General features: G+C 38.7%; 1 long non-coding RNA gene across 1 annotated transcript in view; it reads right to left on the bottom strand.

Moving 5' to 3' along the window:
- Nucleotides 1–11,486, bottom strand: part of LOC122916206 — a 58,729-nt gene extending 47,243 nt beyond the window's left edge. The window contains exon 1 of the long non-coding RNA XR_006386143.1: nucleotides 11,432–11,486. This is a non-coding gene — a long non-coding RNA (uncharacterized LOC122916206). The remainder of the gene's footprint in view (nucleotides 1–11,431) is intronic.
- Between the last annotated feature and the right edge of the window lie 10,029 nt (nucleotides 11,487–21,515).

The raw sequence follows: 21,515 nt of genomic DNA, 5'->3' as shown, positions 1-21,515 counted from the left end.
CTAATGTGGGACTCTGTACATGGATATTGCAGTGGAAATTAGAGACTAGAAGGATAAGAGATTGAAGGAGACATGTATCTATCAGCCAAGAAACATTATTTGGGGCTTCCGTTCCACCCTTCACCCTATATGATTAAGTGGTGATTTCAATCATGCCAACAAGAACCATTATCCAATAGTAAACAACTGTTTTCCATTTGCACTAGAACAGATCTTTTAGCAAAAGCAGGTTTATTACTTGAGCTATCTCAATAATTGTCTGAACACTGTCATCTGTCTGTGGAACACAAGCCAAAACAAGGAAATAAACCTAAAGTGTTAGGCATGAGGGACATCACCCTTCCTGTAAGCACTGATGCTTGATACCTGCTGCCAAAAAAGGAATAGAAGAACTAAAGATTTTTATGAAGAGTGTCCACCTTATTCTTTGCAAATGACTAAGGATAATTGTGCCCCAAGTCAGGAATACTGTTTTACTAGGAATCAAATTCAATTGCAATAAATTATTTTTAAAAGTAAATTATAAATTCTGGTTTTTACAATGTGTTATTAAGTTCGCAGGAAAGAGGGGGAAGGTTATATAGCATAGCTACTTCGGTAGAAATTTTTTGATTGCTACATCATTACCTATATAGAGTCTTAAACTATAATTCTGTAATTGACTATATATTTAAACACATTTTTTATTCAAGTAACATTTAATGAGCATCTACTATGTGCCAGTAAGTCTAAATGCTGAGGATAAAGAAGTAAGAAAAACAGAAAAACAATTCTTTCTTTCATGGAGTACACATTCTTGGGTGAAGGGGAAGGTGGAACATACAAATGGAAAAGTAATCCATAATTTGTCACATATTTGATCTTGATTTTGAAAATGACTGATTAACAATTGCAGAATTAAGACAGTTTCATGGACTACTTGGTGTGAAACAAGAAAATCTTGATGCTGAAAACTTTTAGCTGGCCTTTGAATTTGTTAATGTTGATTGAGTTATATTTCCACTGTCGTTGGAAAATGCTATGAGCTATTGAATTATACTTATTAACTCATATACAATATTATCATTCAAAATTCACCATGATGCCAAGTCAAGAGAGTTTTTTCCCCCATAATTTGAAGATGGTGAGATGTGGTATATTAAATTGAAGCAAGATAACAATAAAGATAGGTCAAAATGAATTAAGATAGTTGTACAATTGGGTTTTACAGTTAAAAGGAGTCTTGAGAATAGTTCAATTCAAATTACTCTTTTTGTACATTCAAAACCAAACACAGAAGCAAACAACCCAAAGACTAAACCTAAGATCCATAACTCATCAGCCCATGTGGACATTAAGAAGATATTAAAAGTTAGGAATCATAAAATGAATTACAAACCCTAACAAAATGAGATTTATCCCAAGTATGCAAGACTGATTCAACATGAAAAAATTAATTAACGGAATCCATCGTATCAACAGACTAAAGAAATTATCAAATGAACATGTACATAGATGCAGAAAAGCCTAAGACAAAACCCAGTGTCTGTTAAGGTCCATGATCAAAGGAACGAGACTGACATAAAGTGAAAGTCAAGCAAAGCTTTATTTAGTGCCAAGCATCAAAAATCAAACTGACCAGTTGGGGCCATCTCTTACAAAAAGGCGACAAGGAGCAGGACAACAACCCTGACGATTCCCCTTCCCCAAGGTTCCCTTTCCCCAACGGTTCCCCTTCCTCACCTTCCCCAGTGGTTCCCCTTCCCCAAGGTTCCCTTTCCCCAAGATTCCCCTTCCCCAAGATTCCCCTTCCCCAATGGTTCCCCTACCCCAACGGTTCCCCTTCTTCCCCTTCCCCACTGGTTCCCCTTCCCCAAAATTCCCCTTTGTGGCGAGGCCACTCCCCAGCGACGCTCATGATGCTCCTGAGGACCCCAACACTCCCGACGACCCCATTGGTATCACTGCTCCTCCCCTGCCTCACAGACTAACCTTTATAGAGGTGGTTGAGCCCGGCCCACACACAGGTGGCCAATGAGATTGCAACACAAAGGGAAAACTGCACAGTCATGCTCAGTCATCAAAAGGGGTGGCCAATTGAATTTCAATTCACCACAGCAAATATATTCACACCCCACTGATTGGATGTCTCCATCTGGCCTGGCCTGCCCCCATATCCAGGGCCTGCAAGCAAGTTCCTCCGGGAAGGGCAGGGTCAACCCAAGCCCACAATGAAATGGCTCCCTCTGGCCAACCAGGCCCTTACCATATCCACTCATGATAAAAATTCTCAGCAAATTAACAGAGGAGAAATATCCCAACTTGACAATAAACACCTACAAAAAAACGTATAGCTAAGATTGAGAATACTTAACAGTGAGAAACACAATGCTTTCTAAGATAAGGTATAAGGCAAGGATATCTCATCTCATAACTCTTTTCCAACATTGTCCTGGAAGTACCAGCTAATGCAGTAAGAAAAGAGAATACAAGTATACAGGCTGGAAAAAAATACAAATAAAACTGTGTTTGCTCACAAATGACATGATCAGCTATGTAGAAAAATTTAAAAAGGGGCACCTGAGTGGCTCAGTGGGTTAAAGCCTCTGCCTTCGGCTCAGGTCATCATCTCAGGGTCCTGGGATCCAGCCCTGCATGGGTCTCTTTGCTCAACAGGGAGCCTGCTTCCCTCTCTCTCTCTCTCTGCCTGCCTCTCTGCCTACCTGTTATCTCTGTCTGTCAAATAAATAAAATCTTTTAAAAAAAAAAGAAAATTAAAAAAAAATTTTTCCAGGAGCTAGTAAGTGATTGTAGGAAAGTTGTCAGATACAAGGTTAATAATATACAAGTCAATCACTTCCCCTTATACCAGTAATGAGCAAGTTGAATTTGTGATTAAAAACACAGTATGACGTACAACAGCACTTAAAAAATGAAATACTTAGGTATAAAACCAACAAAATATAATCTATATGAGGAAAATATAATCTGTATGAGGAAAACTACAAAAATCCGATGAACAAAATCAAAGAATTAAATAAATGGAGAGAGATTCCATGTTCATATATAGGAAGACTCTTGGCCAGTTCTTGCCAACAATCTGAAGAGATCCAAAGAGATTCAAGACAATCAAAATCCCACAAGGTTATTTATGAATATTGGTAAAATGATTCTAAACTTTATACAAGAGAAAAAGAGTTCCTTAATAGCCACCATAATATTGAAGGATAAGAACAAAGCTGAAGGTCTTACAACACCCAACTTTAAGATTTACTTTAAGTTGTAGTAATCAAGACTGTGTGGCATTCACAAAAGATAGATAAATAAAGGAACGAAACAGACCAGAAATAGAGCCACATAAATATAAACAACTAATCTTTGACAAAGGAGCAGAGATAATACAATAGAGCAAAGATAGTCTCTTCAACAAATGGTGTGGAAACAACTGTACATCCAATTGCAAAAAGAAAAAAAAAAAGAAAATCTACATAAAGATCTTGCCCCTTCAGAAAAATTAACTGAATATGGATCCCAGACATAAATGTCAAACACAAAACCATAAACCTCCCATCAGATGACACAGGGGAAAACCTAAATGGATACAGTGATAACTTTTAAACACAGCACCAAAGGCATGATCCATGCAATAAATAATTGAGAAGTTGAATTTCATTAAAATGAACATTTGCTCTGCAAAGGACAATACCAGGAGAATGAGAAGATAAGTCACAAGCCTGCTTATGATTCTCTCTCTCTCTCTCTCTCCCACTCTCTCCCTCTGTCCCTCCTGTCCCCCTCCCATTCATGTTTCATGTTTATGCTCACTCTCTCTCAAAAAATAAAATAAAATAATGGTTATGAATAAATTTAACCAAGGAAGTCAAAGACATGTATGCTGAAAACTACCACACACTGTAAAGAAGACCCAAATAAATGGAAATGCATTGGGTGAATGGGAAGGTGGAACATACAAATTTGTGTGCAAATGACACATCTCATAAGGAATTCTTATCTAAAGTATACAAAAACAAAAACAAAACAAAACACCTCTTAAAAGTCAACAATAAGAAAATAAACTACTTGAAAAGAATAAATGAAAGAAGATGGGATCGGGAGGGAGACAAACCATAAGAGACTCTTAATCTCACAAAACAAACGGAAGGTTGTGGCGTGGTGGGGAGGGGGGTTGGGGGAAGGGGGTGGGGTTATGGACATTGGGGAGGGTATGTGCTATGGTGAGTGGTGTGACGTGTATAAACCTGGCAATTCACAGACCTGTACCCCCTGGGGCTAATAATACATTATATATTTATTTAAAATTTTTTAAAAAGATATATGCAAAAAAATTAAAATAAATAAAATAAATAATTCCAGTGTAGATTAAAAAAAAAGAAAAAGAAAATAAACTACTTGATTAAAAATGGGCCAAATATCCTAATAGACACTTCACCAAAAAAGATATAAAGATGGCAAGTAGGCACAGGAAAAGATATTCCACATTGTATGTTATCTGAGAAATACAAGATAAAACAGTGATGAGATACCACTACACACCTATTAGAATGGCCACTATCCGGAACAATGACAACACCAAATGCAAGGAGGGTACGCAGGAACAGGAACTTACCGGTGGGAATGGAAAATGGAAGGGGCTCTTAGGAAGACCGTTTGATGGTTTCTTGCAAAACTAAACACACTCTTTAAGAATATAAAGGGACTCTAACACCCAAATCTAACAATTAACTCATCTTACTATACCTCAGTGCTGAATTTGTGAAGTTTGACTGTGAAAAATCCATCAAAAAGAATAACGGTTACAATTTCTAGGTGTCTACTATGCACCAGTCAATATACAGGACTTTGCTGCAATCATATGATTCACCAGGATATGTTGTCTTGGTCCACCACTTGTTGGACTGTCCTGATCCAGATCCAGATCCAAAACCAACACTTGTATTCTCTCTAGTTCTAGGTCAAAACTTAGGTGACTCAAGTCTACCCCATCCATTCTCCTGTCATGACTTTCTGCCTCAAATTCAGAAATTAGAAATAAGAAAAAATTAAAAACGGTGCATAAAGACAAAAAAAGTTGGTCATTCAAATTAAGAAGTTACATGCCAAAAGGAAATAAAAGGTGTGTGTGGGGGGTGTAGACATAGGATCCCATGAGGAAAAAATGTATATATGTGTGAGTGGAGAAACATTATGTGATTAAGCAAAAAAGGAGGACAGGGGGCACCTGGGTGGCTCAGGAGTTAAGCGGCTGCCTTCAGCTCAGGTCATGATCCTAGGGTCCTGAGATCGAGCCCCATATCAGACTCCCTGCTCAGCGGGAAGCTGGCTTCTCCCTCTCCCACTCCCCCTGCTTATGCTCTCTCTCTCTTGCTGTATCTCTCTCTGTCAAATAATTAATAAATTCTTTAAAAAGAAAAGAAGAAAGAGAGAAAGAAAGAAGGAAAGGAAGGAAGGAAAGGAGGACAGAAAGGAAAATGAAGTGAGAAAACTAATCAACACTTAAATATGTGTTTCCTGAAAGCAAAGAAAGCCAAAGAAAAGCTCAAGTTTACTGATGGGAAAAGGGAAAGGAAATGTGGGGAAAATCAAACAGTGAGCTAAAAGATGTTATATCCTAAAAAATATATGTAAAATTAAAAACAAAAAGGGCATGGGGCATCTAGGTGGCTCAGTTGATTAAGCGACTGACTCCTGACTTAGGCTCATGCCATGATCTTCAGGTCTTGAGAACCTTGGGCTGTGCACTCAGTGGAAAGTCTGCTTGAGATTCTCTCTCTTCCTCTCTGCTCCTCCTGCCATGCTCTCATGCTCTCTCTTTCTCTCTCAAATAAACAAATCTTTGACCAAAAAAAAAAAAAAAAAAAAAAAACCCCACTTTATTAAAAAACAAAACAAAACAAAGGGAGGACAAAAGAACGAGGAGAAAAAAGCAACAAAGAAAAAGACAGAAATTCAGAATAGATATAAAATGAAATGTAGTGAGTATTGTTGGTATTACCTTAGACGTGATTTTAAAAATGTCAATACTGATGGAACATATGCATGGAATTTTTTCAATAAGATAAGTTAAATATTAAGTGTAGACCTATTAAAAGTAAGAAGTATAAAAATGGGGTTGCTAATTATATACCAGGGCTAGGATGCTTTTGATGAGCAAAACATCTGCTGAAGGAATTATATCCTGACAATAGTAATTGTTAACAAAATTCAACAACTGATTATTACTGAATGCTTTTCTAAAATTGGCCTATTATGAGTTTTCCATATTCACTTTCTACTCATATTATTGAATATAGAATTATAAAAATATGAATCTTTACATTGATCTGTTTTACATGCTTTTATATTCTATGCAATTTTTTTTCTCTTTTCACTACCCTAGGTGATTAGGAAATTGAAGCTAGAAAAATGGTTTAAAAACAAATTATTTATTATTGCAGCAAAAAGAGTTTACAAAGGCAGGCAGATGATAAGTGTGTGAAATCTATCTACTCCGGAAAGATGTGTAGATGAACTATGAGAATTTCTACTTTGATAGTAGGATGCACAAGAGGTCACTTTTTTTTTTTTTTTAGATTTTTTTTTTTACATTATTTATTTTAGAAAGACAGAGTGAGAGAGAGAGAGAAAGCACAAGCAGGTGGGAGAGCCAGAGAGAGAGGGAGAATTAGACTCCCCACTGAGCAGGGAACCAGACTGGATCCTGGGACCCCGTGGATCCTGGGACCCCGGGGATCATGACCTGAGCTGAAGGCAGATGCTTAACCAACTGGGCCACCCAGGTATCCCCACAAGAGGTCACTCTTGATGGGAAGCTCAGTGGTTGCTCAGAGAACCAAGGGGCTGAGGTAGCAAAGATTATCCCAGTATGTACGGGTAGCACCAACCTTCTGGAACATATGCTATGGTTTAATTTCAGATCTATGATGTTTTTCTATGTTTTCATCCACCATTATTGAATATTTATGGGAAGACCTTCAGAGGTGAAATTACCTTCAAGTGAGGTTAGCTGAAACAATTTTTGTATCTCAGTTAAAATTCTGAAAATGAAACCAAAAAACAGGAACACAAAAGATACATGCCCCCGAGTGGTCTCTGAGTCCGAAATTCACGAACCACCTCCATGGTTCAGTCAATTTCCACGACCTGTAAATTTTCAAGGATTATTAGTGTTTGCCATGGAGACATGTTCTCTCCACATTAAGCATTGTGCTAAGGAGCTCTACAAAACTACTCCATGTATTTTTTATCATCGTTTCACTAAAAGAGAAAATCAACCAAGTCAGTACCTTGCCTAAGTCCACCCAAAGAGCAAGTTTCATAGCTAGGAATAAAACTAGATAATAATAACTATGACTATGTGCCTTTCAGTTTCCTGAATCAGACTGTTGAGCGCTGGAGTCCGTCATTTTAAGGATATCCTGATACGCAACCAGAACAAGTTGTCACTGCCTTATACCTACAGTGTGCACAAACGTACCTGCAATGACCCAGGCCTTTGAATGTACCTGCAAAGACCCAGACCTCATCACCAAAATGAGTAGGTCTAAAAGACAAAAATGAAATGAAACAAAAATCCCCTTTATTAGCTGGGCCATGAACTCCAATCAACCTTTCCATAAACACTGTGAGTGAACCTGGTTAGGTAATTCACTTGGCTCATGCACACTGGGTCCAGTCAGGCTCAGTCTGACATAGATGGGACTCCTGGGACCACGTACTTAGTGACTCCTCCTCTTAGAGACATCTGGATTTCTCTCTTAACATCTATTCATTTAAATGCCTCTGTCTTCAAGTCAGAGCCACTAAAGCAATGAAAGAACAGGAAAGAATATCCATCTGAAACCGTAAGGTGTTACAATAGAAAAAATAAATGCAAGGGACAGAAAGGAGCGTGGAGAGAAGACCCACATGAAACGCAGAGTTATTTTACAAGGAATCTCTAAGCACAAAACTTTCAACATGGACCCACATTGCCCTCCGCTTTATTTATCTGCCATAGGGCCTTCCTGAAAGCATTTCTAAACGTATCTCCTGTTTTGGGCAGTAACTGAAAATTGAGCAACTGCTCAGTATGTGAGGAGTTTTGTCTTATTGGAAAAAATCAGAAAAGTGGTAGAAATAAGATTGTAGCAAATAGAGAGAGAAAGTAAATTTGGGTTAGAGAAGCAGGAACACATGTGAATACATAACGAAGGATTCTTCAGTTAGATTATCAGTGAAGATATGGAATTACAGAACTAGAAGAAAATGTCCTTTCCTTATTACAGAAATACAGTGGTTGAGCACTTTTACTCAAGATATTTAGTAACTTAGGGACACCTGGGTGGCTCAGTCTGTTAAGCATTTGCCTTTGGCTCAGGTCATGATCTTGGGGTCCTGGGATCAAGCCCCACATCGGGATTCCTGCTCAATGGGATGTCTGCTTGTCTCTCTTCCCCCTGCCCCTCCCCCACTAGTGCGCAAGGATGTGCGCATACACTCTCTCTCTCTCAAATAAATAAAATCTTTTTTTAAAAAAGGAGAGAGCTAGTAAGTTACACCAAGATTAATAAAATAATAACAAAAGTAACAATTACTTATATAGAGAAGCACTGTGTTGAGCATTTGCATTTATTTAATTTTCCCAGTAATTCTCTATAGTCTGTATACCTCCCATTTTACTGAGGTAGAAACTAAGACTCAGAGAAGTTAAATAATTTGTTTTCAACTGCCTGTTGAAAGTAGCAGAACCAAGACCAGAACAGATTAGGTATGTAGTAACAGAGCCTTAGCAAATGAATAAAAAATTTCTCTGTTAAGACCCATGAAATAATCACCAGAAGAAAGGCATTGGGTGGACTGAAGCAGACTGGAATGTTTCATTCAATATTCGATAGCACATGCTAAATAACTACTCTGTCTCAGGCTCTTCCTAGAAATACTCCCTTTAGGCACTAATACTGATCTAGAATAGGCTGAGTAAGACACATGCCTATTTCACAGGAGCACTGTAATCCAGTCTTTCACCATGAGCTAAAAATTATTTTAAATGCTAGTTGATTTGGAAGAAAGAGCCACATCAGAAAGGCAAAAAATAAATAAATAAAATAAAAAGTGATATAATAAAGCCCAAGAAAGAATTAGAAGTGTTTTATTTTATTTTGTTTATAAAATTTTTAAGGATTTCATTTATTTATTTGACAGAGAGAGACACAGCGAGAGAGGGAACACAAGCATGAGGAGGGGGAAAAGGAGAAGAAGCTGAGCAGGGAGCCTGACGCGGGGCTGGATCCCAGGACCTGGGATCATGACCTGAGCCAAAGGCAGACATTTAACCAACTGAGCCACCCAGGCACCCCAAGAATTAGAACTGTTTTAGAATTTGAAACTCACCTAGAAAAAAATGGAGAGCATCTAAGCATAACAGATAATGATTTAAAAGAACAGAAGGTAAACAGAAATAGTCAGTAATCGGGAGGAATAAAAAGGGATATAAAAACAGTATGAGAAAAAACAGATTTAAGAAATAGACAAAGATGACCCAACACACATAGATTAGGCATTCCCTAAAAAAGAACTCTGAATTAGAGAACAAAAAATACTTAAAGTTATAATACAAGAAAACATTCCTAAGACTTTTTAAAAAGACACAAGTAGAAAGTAAAGGAATACAATACAAATACAGAAAAACAGACCCAGAATAGTCAATAGTGTGACATACTCTAGTCAAACTTCTGGAATTAAAAGAAAAGGTCCTCTAGACACCCAACAAAAACATGACAACACCAGAAAAGGATATTAGATTGTCATCAGACTTTTCTGTAAAAGACTTTACACCAATAATAAACTTAATACCCACAAAAACGAAATGTGTGACCCAGCCACACGGATTTTCAACTATAAGGTCTTCAGATAAACAGCTAAGACAACCCAATGTTTAGGACCCTCTGTTCCTACCAGCACTTTGTAAAGAATTTATTAGACAGTGAACTTTAGACAGCAGAATGGACAGAGGACCTACAGTAAGAGGTCTAGTGACAAGCATGGGATGTGTACAGAACCTACATTGGACTGTGAAAAAGTATGGTTTTAAGAGGGGGCTTGTAATGTGTAGCAGCTATGTGTCCTGACCACAGACCTGTAACCATCCATCCTAAACAGGGGAGAATGGAAAAAGATACATTACAAATGGAATAGGAAATTTACCAACTACCTTGGAAGTATTAGCTGGAAGTAAATGGATATTACTTCACAAATTTTAGGGGAGATTAAAATAAAGATTCAGGCGCCTGGGTGGCTCAGTGGGTTAAAGCCTCTGCCTTCGGCTCAGGTCATGGTCTCAGGGTCCTGGGATCGAGTCCCGCATCAGGCTCTCTGCTCGGCAGGGAGCCTGATTCCCTTCCTCTCTCTCTGCCTGTCTCCCTGCCTACTTGTGATCTCTGTCTGTCAAATAAATAGCAAATAAAAGCTTAAAAAAAAACTTTAAAATAAAGATCCATTCTCTAGGAGAAAGGGCTTTGCCAGAGCCTGTTCCCACCTGGGGGAACAGAATTTCTGTGACCCTTACTTCCCTGACCTCCTTTTCTGCTGTAAGGAGAAGGACAGGAAGAAGGGGAATAAGAAAAAGAAGGAAGAGAAAGATGAGGAGGAGGAGGAGCAGAAGAGGAGGAAGAAGAAAAGAAATTCACCATCACAGAAGCTCTCGGCAGTATCTTTGCAATTTTCTGTAAATCGGAAAACTATTCCAAAATTAAAAGTTTTTTTTTAAAGAACTCAGAAACATATCCATTAAAATGTATGGATTTTATTTGATTCTGATGTTTTAAAGACTATTACAAGATAATGATCATTTTCAACCCTTATTGGCTATTTGATGTTACTTAGTACTATTCACTACCTTGGTGGAGTGAGGTGGTATTTTGTTTACTTTCTAAAAAGAGGATACTTTTGTTACGGAAGTGCAAACTGCAGTATTTTTTGGTGAAATGATGTAATGAATTTCAGATTCACTTCATGAAGTGACGTCATTCACTTCTACCACTTTCAAACTTTTTTTTTCTTTCCTTAAGATTTACTGTGAATGAAGAGTGGAGGGGGAAGTAGGTAAGGGTATGGAGGAAGCTGTATTGGTGAGAGATTCAGGTTTCTGTTCCTGGATCACAGGGGCACGGGTCCCATGAGACTGTCCTGCCTACTTCTCTGTATGGTAGACATTTATCAAAATGAAATGTTACGAAGATCTGCAAAGGAAACACGCACAACTCCTTAATGATTGTTGTAAAGGATTACGAGTAAACAGAATAAAAAACAGATGGGCTCCATTTCTAAGTTAGAAATGAACAGTTGAGCACAAACCCTTCACATTTTCACAATTCTGGATTCCATGGTATATAGTAATTTCGTTATCCTGAACCACCAAATATAGATTTCATTACCAGACCATCTGGGTGCTGACCTTATCACCAGACTTTGCGGGTTCCCATCTAGTTAAGGCACAGGTACTGAGAGAAAAGACACCAACGTGCGCAGATGGGAAAGAAGGCTGCCCGAACTAATATTGAGTTAAAATAGTAGACAGCAAGCAATAGCTAGCTGCACAGCCTGGATGCAAAGTGAGCCAGTCACCGGGGCTGCGTGTGGAGGGAGGCCAATGATGGGTTGTCAGGCACAGAACTTTCTGCCTCTTCAGAAGCACTGTAAAAAAAAAAGAAGCACTGTAAAGAGGGAATGGCTGCCTTTTTAAAGACGATGACTGGTAGTACAGATAAGATCGAAGTATAAATGAATCCTGAAAATAAATTCCATCTTCTCTTTTTGCCCATCGGCAGTGCCACACTTTATTTATTTATTTTAAGGTTTTATTTATTTATCTGAGTGAGTGAGAGAGAGAGAGAGGGAGAGAGAGAGAGAGAGAGAGAGAGATCACAAGGGGGGAGGGGCAGAAGAACAAGCAGACTCTCCACTGAGCCAGAAGCCTGATGCAGGACTGGATCCCAGGACACTGGGATCATATGAGCTGAAGGCAGATGCTTAAACGACTGAGCCACCAAGGCACCCCCGTTATTATGGTTTTAATTGACACACCCCTTGCAAAAGCACACACACGTGTGGTGTTTGGGTAGCTCAGACAGTTATGCACCTGAGTCTTGATTTCAGCTCAGGTCATAATCTCAGGGTTGTGAGATGGAGCCCTGTATTGGGTCTGTGCTCAGCAGGGAGTCTGCTTACATTCTCTCTCTCTCCCTTTCCATCTGTCCCTTTCCCTACTTTCATATATGCTCTCTCTAAAAAATAATCTTTTTTCCTTTTTTTTTAAGATTTTATTTATTTATTTATTTGGCAGAGAGAGAGAGAGACAGCGAGAGAGGGAATGCAAGCAGGGGAAGTGGGAGAGGGAGAAGCAGGTTTCCCACCAAGCAGAGAGCAGGGAGCCCGACATGGGGCTCAATCCCAGGACCCTGGGATCATACCCTGAGCTGAAGCCAGATGCTTAACAACTGAGCCACCCAGGCGCCCCTAAAAAATAATCTTAAAAAAAAAACCCACACACCCATTATTTTGCATTAATACTCAAGAAGATGATATTTCAAAAGAATGCATATTGAACAAGAAGCCGTGTAAAAATGTGGGAGGAAAGAGAGTCTAGAAAACTGTAAAGAATGCTTTGAGGTAAAAATGAAACTCAAGTTGTAGAGTTAAAAAGAGGTTTGAAACCATTCTGGCTTCAGGCTTTCTACACATCCTTCACTTCTACCACTTCAAGTCACTTCAAATTAGGCATCCTAGCAGTGAAGTTTATATTTTCTCGGTTCAAGCAAAGAATTGAAATGTGAGACAAAAAAAAAAAAGGTGCAGTGAAGATTCAAATATGGCATTTTAGTGCTAAAATACAGTAATGTGCTGGACGCCTTGGTGGTTCAGTTGGTTAAGCCACTGCCTTTGGCTCGAGTCATGATCCCAGGATCCTGGGATCGATCCTGCATCAGGCTTCTTGTTCAATAGCCTGCTTCTTACTCTGCCTCCTGCTTACCCTGCTTGCGCTCTCTTTCTCTGTCAAATAAATAAATAAAATCTTAAAAAAATAAAATAAAATAAGACATGGCAATGCAGGACCAGAAATACAAGGGAATATGGAAAGGCAAAAAAAAAAAAAAGAGAAAAAAATCTGGGGCTCTAAAGATGTCACCTCAACCTCTATAATTTTCAGCTTTGTGGAGATTAATAATGGTGGGGGATGTGTAAAACTGTAAGCCATACCGAACAAAAGGCTTTGAACGCTGGTGACGTGGACTCCAGAGAAGACAGAGCAGTCACTAGCTGACTCTGAGCTGGGTTTTTTTTTTGGATTTTTTTTTTTTTTTTTTTTTGAGCTGGGGGTTTTATGAAACAAGGCATCTCCATGTCCAAGGGGAAACAGGCAGCTCTTACAGTGATTTATTCTACCAAAACATTTGGGGGAAAGTTTGTAATTTAAATACATCTGTCACACATGTTCTATTTTGTTCTGCATTAGAGGATATCCACATAGATTTCTACGCTATGTGCTATTATTTACGAGCATGCAAGAATGTAAGCACAAGTTCTGATAACCCAAATTATTTCCAGTGCGAGTTTTCTATCTAAAAAAAAAAAAAAAAAGTATGAATCTGTGGCCCGAAGTATAGCAATGGGCAGAGGTCAATTGAGCCCGGGAGGTTAAGGAAATAGAGTTTTCTAAACATCTGGGAGTGCAGGATACAATCACAAACATTATTGTGATGTAAATCATGGAAATTCATATTATTAGAAAGACACAGGGAGATCTATTTGCGAGGACCTGGAAAAGAACCAAGCAGAAAGGAAACAGACTATGGAGAGGAGGGCGAAATGACTTCTTCCATGTTGATTTTGTTGCCAAGAGTCTCAATTATTACATGAAGAAAATGCATAGATGAAATGGATTTGGTGATTGCTAAAGTGTATAATACATTGCATCAAGGCATCTAAGTGAAGACTTAACTCTAAGTAGCTTGAAAATGAACATTATTGTCTCAAAGAAACTGTAAACTTGGTCTAGAATAAATAAACTCTGACCACTGATCAAATCTAGGTAAATCCAAGTTACTACAACTGTAGGGATAGAAAATCACTGATTGGTTAATTTTTTCCTTGCACATATTCTCTGTCCTTAGTCTAAAACATGTTCACATGAGTGATATCTCCCACCTCCTTTACTAAAAAAGAGGAGAAGAAGAGGGAATATATAAACTGACCGTACACAATAGAGGCAATCGCAGTGTACTATGGCGACCGTGAATTTCCTAAGGAAGCAAACAGCATGTGCATTTGCAGACCAGGGAAGGAAAGAAAACTCATCCCCAAATGGCTTGAAGACTTCATGAGGATATGTATCAATCTTTATAGGAGGTGTGTCTACAAGAGCTGGAAGTGGAACTGACAGCTCCTATCTTTGCATATGTGACAAAATTTCCAATGCATTTCTAAATTCAAAGATATCTACATTCTAGGATTTGAAATGGCTTAGGATGCCAAAAATCATAGCTGCTTAGAGCACCAGGATGTGGTCCAGGGAAAAGGGAAAAGTCTGTTGGTGATGAATTCAGGGAAAAAATAAGAAAAATGAATCTTAAAGGAGAAGGGAGAAAGTTGCATCAGCTCAGTTGACTGGGAAGCCTTTTCTAATTGAAGCGGGGAGCTGTATCCCATGAACATTCCTGGCACATAGCACCAAAACCTTTTTTCTTCTTGTGCTCAAGATATCTAGGGTAAGGGAAGATTTATCTTCACTCAGGGTAGCCTCACTTTTGGTATCCATGAGAATGTTACAGAGGAAGCTGAGTGAGAAATAATTTTTTGGATTGCAATGTGAGAAGGGTTAGTAGATATATAATTTTTCTAATAAGGGCAAAAAGGAAATATGGTCCAGAGCAAATATGGTCCAGAGCATGATAGCCTCTTTTATTTTTTAATATCATGAAAACAAATGAGGGAATAATAAAGTCTCTACATGAAGTAACTTGCTAGGTATTTCTTACTCTGAAAGTTAGGTCATAAATAATCATTTTACAATCTAACTCCAGTGTTCCCCATCTGGCTTTATGATAAAGGTCATAAACCAACAACTCATGGATAAGTCTGAACCATCAGATGTAACACCAAGAAAAAAAAATTTTTTTCTTAAAGATTTACTTATTTTACGGGCGGGCCCTACACTCACTCTCCATGGAGTGTAGGGCCCCTTGCGGGGCTGGATCCACGACCCCGAGACCACAACCTGAGCCAAAAACAAGGGTTGGCCTCTCAACTAACTGAGCGAACCAGGTACCCCAACCACCAAATATTTTTTGGAAAAATAAGTTATGTTACTATTTAAAAATTGGGGGGGGGAAAAAATCTGTCTTTTCTTTGACAAAAAGACTAGCAATCCTAGGGCTACATCAGCTGGATCTGAGTTTTCCACACTAGCTTTTCACAAAACAGCCCTGTTAATTTTTCAACATTTCCCACCTGAGTCACTTTCTCCTGGTATTTCACCTGGCTGTCTCGGGGAGTATCAAGGTCTTGAGCAATGCGACATCATATCCTTATGGATGTATTATATTCGTTAAGTAGATAATAACTTTTCACTTATATTCGATATGTAATACTTAAATTCTAGCTGCAGAGAAAGAGGAAATTAGTCACTTAGTTTTCTCAGTGATCCCCATACTACTGGCTGAAGACATCATCGGAACGTATCTACAGGAGCTGGAGGCCTACTGCCACCTAGGAAAAAGCATCTAGGTTCTACAGTCTTCCCAAAACTAACCAAAGAAGAGAAACACCTCATGTAATCAATCCACAAGCAGAATGGTGGTGAGAAGCATTAACTCCCCTTGTCAACCCTTGCTGCTTAGGCACACCTCTGCCTGCTCAAATCCCTGCTTAAAGATGGAACCATCTCAGAGTTTCTATGTCTGAAGGTAAGATTTTGACGAGAGGGAGAGCATGTCTGAAGAACTGAAAGCCCCTAGGTGTGAAAGGACAACAGCATGGACAGTAAGGTTGCATTCTAAGGATCCATCTAGCAGAAATGTTGCCTAGTTTCTGCTCTGTGATGCCAGTGAGCCCTGCTCCTCAAGGCAGTAGAACCCGTCAATGGTCTACTTGGTTATGCTTCCTTCTTGAGACTCCATCAGGCCCTGCTGCTCTGTGAAGCCAAACCTAGCCTATCTACTCCAAGTCTAACTGTAGCTGAGGAACAGCCCCAAGAAGACAGAGAGCATTGTGGGTTTCTGTTTCCAGCTGCTGGTCTGTGAATCTCCCTCATTAACTTCTGAGATCACGTGAGAGAAGTCAACCATAAAACTCACCCGTCACTCAGGTTGCCAGGGGGCATGAGTAAGACTCCACTGGCTTGACTTTAGAAGCTTTCCGGGCTGTTTTCCATAAAGCAGGGATAACAGGGCAGGTGTGACAGAATCATGAGCTAGAAGCTGCCTGGAAAGGTCTGGCCAGGCTTTTCCATCAACTGGCTGTGGCACCCTCCCCACTTTGGGCCCAAATGCCCCAATTAGGCAGGAACAAAGAGCGAGCAGACCAAATATATCAGGGAAAGGGCTCCCCTGGGAAAGAGGGGAGTTCTTACTGATGCAAGCCTTGGAAGTCAAATGCCCGGGCACACTCCACAAGGACTCCTGGAGGAAATGAGGTCTTGCTGAGTATGTGTGAGGACTGCCAAAGGCATCAAGGCATCGGGTTATTCCAAAAACTCCAGAGGATTGTTGTCTCTGCTATGCCAGAGGGCTGGATTTGCTGAGAGAATCACCAGGAATAGGTAGAACAGGACTCACAGGTGGTTTGATAGGGCAGACAATGAAATCACACATCACAAAATATCTCTGCTTATTTAGGACGAACTACAGAATACATTAACTGGGAAAATAATCCAATAATGGTAACTAAGTGCCTTTGGACTTATTTGTTACATTATTCATTTTTTGTGTGTGAGACTGATTTTTTAATTCTCACAACATGACTTCCTATCTTCGGGCAAATACTTTTGTTTATTAGCCATAAGTATTTTCATATATAGTGAACAATAACCTTAAGGTAAAATACATGTTTCCCTTGCTCAGAAAATTTTTTTTAGGAAATTGATCAATAATCTAATGCTGATTAGAAACACAAAATGTGCTATGCACTTAAAGGATGGATAAAAGAAGGTATGAAGAAAACTCAATAGAGTTTTGTTTTTTGTTGTTGTTGTTGTTTTTTAACAGCAAAATCAGTTTCAGCTTCAAGCTTTCCTTTGGGTACTAATCTGTTTAGCCCATTTTGTTCTTACTTGGAATTCCTACGGTTAATTTGGTCATTACTTAATATTTATAGAGCACTTTGTAATGTCCTAGTGTTTAATGCCATCGCTTAGTTTTTCTTTACAACATTCCCAAAAGGTGTAAGCAGTAAAACCTTCTCAGGAACAGAACAGGAAATCCTAAACTTCCATCAGAAAAGATATTTTTATAACGCATTTTGGGTGGTGAACAGATTAAGGAAGTCAGCTGCTTATTCATTTAACGAACTTCATTTCGAGTAAATTCTGCCAACATTTATTTGAACTCTGCTGTGACAATAATATTCCAGGGTTTAGTTATGATTAATTACAGCAAAGCCTAGCAAGGAGCTAGAATTTAACATAGGGGTCTTGAGACTGAATCTCAAGTTGGAAGTACCTGAAAAGGTCAGTGATTCCAGAAAAGCTCTGAAAGGCAGGCCATCTTTGACAGATGGAAAGGGATTTTAAAGTTCTCTCCAAACCCCCTTTTTTGTAAATCTATTCAGTTTAATTTCTTTTGGCACAGAAATAGCACTTTCTTATGTCCAATCAAAATCCAGGCTCTAGAATAAACCTACCTCCTCCTGATCATACCTCACTGAAAACAAAGAAATTTGGTTACAAACTAGTTATAAACTTAAAAAGCAATGACTTGTTTTCTTGAGGTAAATAAAGTGCCTGTCCCTTAAACGACATGACCTTTATTGAGTGTTTCGCTTTCCAATTCCCAACTCATTTGGGACTGATTAGAATAGTTTCCAGACCTCATGTCAAAGCATAGATCATCTTTAGAAAGAATGGTAATAGTGATAGACAGAAGCCCAATAAATACTGAATTTAAAAAAAAAAAAAACCAGGGCGCCTGGGTGGCTCAGTGGGTTAAGCCGCTGCCTTCGGCTCAGGTCATGATCTCAGGGTCCTGAGATCAAGTCCCGCATCGGGCTCTCTGCTCAGCGGGCAGCCTGCTTCCCTCTCTCTCTCTCTGCCTGCCTCTTCATCTGCTTGTGGTTTCTCTCTGTCAAATAAATAAATAAAAATCTTTAAAAAAAAAAAATCACAATGGCACCATTACAATGGAATTGATTTCAATAAGCATTTAATGAGTCTCTACTATGTGCTTAATAATGGGCAGTAAGTTGTTCATGTTAAAAAAAGAAAAAAGTGGCTCTTGGGAGACAAACCCTAAGTGACTCTTAATCTCACAAAACAAACTGAGGGTTTCTGGGAAGAAGGGGGTTGGGAGAAGGGGGGTGGGGTTATGGACATTGGGGAGGGTATGTGCTATGGTGAGTGCTGTGAAGTGTGTAAACCTGGCGATTCACAGACCTGTACCCCTGGGGATAAAAATATATTATATGTTTATAAAAAAGAAAAAATTTAAAAAATTTTTAAAAAACATGGCTCTTTTTTACAGTAAGAGTGAAATATAAAGATAGCAGTACATTTAAACATTCCAGTAAGTGAACAATTACAAGAAAAATGCAAACTGTGTAGTTTAGACAGAATTAAGAGGCAGGTCAAAGTGAAATAAGAAATACTCTAATGCAAGAGATAGGACTTGAACTGAACATTGAGAGTCCTCCATATAAGAAAAAAAAAAGAGAGAGAGAAGGAAAGTACATTCTCATTTTTTCTTTTTTAAGATTTTATTTATTTATTTGAGAGCAAGTGAGAGAGCATGAGCAGCAGAGAAGGGCAGAGGGAGAGGAAGAACCGGGCTCCTCACTGAGCAGGGAGCCCAACATGGGGCTCAATCCCAGGATCCTCATAAATTGAGCCAAAGGCAGATGTGTAACCAACTGAGCCAACTAGATGCCCAGGAATTTACATTTTCAATCAATGAAGCAACAGTTTAAATAATTGTCTAATTATAATGGCCTAGTCTTAGGTTAATGATGGAAAATGTCTGCATGGAAGACTTGAGGTGAAGACTAAACTGAATAATTTAGGGAAAATTATCCTTAAATCTCATGGAAAGGAGGTCTTTGCTCCACATGTGAATTTTGATCTGAATTTGAGATTAATTTTGAAAGACAAGACAACAAACTATGATGTGGGAGGTGAGTATTCTAATGCCTAAAAAAGACACCAACAGATCTACTGAGAAACAGAGATGGGATATGATGAAGGGGGTGGTTTGGGGAAGAATATTTTAAGACACAAAAGAGAGAAGTCAAATGAGATAAAAAAATCCATTAAAGGCTAAGGCTTTTAATAAATAAAGAGATGTGAAGATAACAGTTACCATAATGAAGGAATTCTTATGATAGAACAAATATTCCTTCTCTCCAACTACTATAGAAGTGACTCCTTAAACTAACCCCTAAGATTTTTGTGTTTTCTTGCTCTCTTTTCTTACTCTACAGATTCTTCATGGTTTGGCTTATGTGATCACTGGCTTCAACTCTTTCAAGCACGTGTACTTTTAAAACAAATATGGGCCCCACATTACTTCTCTGGTGCTGGACGCTCTCTTAAATATGGCCAGTAGATATTTCATAGACCATCCTTTATATTCATTACCTCAAAACCAGGACATTTCACCCAAATCCAGACCCTCTACAACTAACCTCTATGTCCTCTATGGTGAAGCTATCAAATGACTTAAGTCTTCCTTCTCTTTCACAAAGTTCCTTATAACATCATCTCTTCTATCTTCACATCTCTTTATTTATTAAAAGCCTTAGCCTTTAATGGATTTTCTTGATCTCATTTGACTTCTCTCTTAACTTCACTACCTTCTCTGCCTCCAGCTTTTGTCTTTAACATGTATTTAAACTATCTGCTTGATAGAGTCACTTAGTTGTTACAATTGTCATTTCTTTTCCCAGATCTAGAAAACCTATTCCAGATTTTACAGTATAATATCCAAGGCACCATTCTAACTCTTTCCTGTCTTCATTTCCAGAAACCCTCCAACCCTAGCATCCTTCCACTTCTGGAATATGATCTGTACTTCCCAATATGGACTCTTGGCTATGGTTTTAGCCCGTATCTGGTGGACTAAATTCTGTTTCCCCAATTCTGTTCTCTTGAAATATTTTTTACCGCTTTTAAAAGAAGCTCAGAAAATATCTTTTCCTTGACCACTCATCCATATTTAATCAGTAATTCCTCTAAGTGACCACTATACTTACACATAGTTCTACAGACAATTTACTGAGTAATGGCTATATAGTTTTATTTTTTAGATTTTATTTAAGTTCAAATTAGTTAACATGCCATTGCATTGTTACTTTTATTTTGGGGGTAGAATTTAGAGATTTGTCAGCTGCATACAACACCCAGTGCTCACTTCGAGTCCCTCCTTAATACCCATCACCCGATTATTCCCATCCCCACCCACCACCCATCCAGCAACCTTCTGTTTATTCCCTATAGTTAAGATTCTTCTATGATTTTTATATTATTTTATTTTTCCTTCCCTTCTCCTACGTTCATCAGTTTTGTTTCTTAAATTCCACAAATAAGTGAAATCATCTGGTATTTGTCTTTCTCTGACTGAGCTATTTTGCTTAGCATAGTACACTCTAGACCCACCCATGTCATTGAAAAATGGCAAAAGTTCATTCTTTTTGATGGCCAAGAAATACTTTATTTATATATGTTACCACATGTTCATCCATTCATTAGTTGATGGGCAGCTTGGCTCCTATTTGCCTATTGTGAACATCACTGCCATAAACATTGGGGACCATGTGCCCTTTTGGATCACAACTTTTGTATCCTTTGAATATATACCCAGTAGTGCAATTGCTGGGCTATAGGTTAGTTCCATGTAACTGATAAATGTAGCTACCATTCTACTGGAAGCTTATCAAACTGTAAGACTGCTGGCCTATAGGTTCCAGACACATAGTTGCTCAATAAATGTTATGAATTTTTACTTGTGGCCTTTTCTATAAACTACAGAAAGACTGAAATTGTCCAAAATAGAGCATTCTCAAGAATTTTGAGTACCTGTCCATTTTTTTAATGAATCTCTAATTTTTTTGCTTGTGAGAGGCTTCCTATTCTTCAGGTCATACTCTGTAGGATGCCAGTTCATTAGGCATCATAAAAAAGGTGCCATTCGTCTGGGTGGCTCAGTGGGTTAAGCCGCTGCCTTTGGCTCAGGTCATGATCTCAGGGTCCTGGGATCGAGTCCCGCATCGGGCTCTCTGCTCAGCAGGGAGCCTGCTTCCCTCTCTCTCTCTGCCTGCCTCTCCATCTACTTGTGATT

This window comes from Neovison vison, chromosome 1 (assembly GCF_020171115.1).
Source record: "Neovison vison isolate M4711 chromosome 1, ASM_NN_V1, whole genome shotgun sequence".
Lineage (NCBI taxonomy): Eukaryota > Metazoa > Chordata > Mammalia > Carnivora > Mustelidae > Neogale > Neogale vison.
The sequence above is the reverse complement of the archived record's forward strand: the minus strand, read 5'-3'. Positions and strand labels throughout refer to the sequence as shown.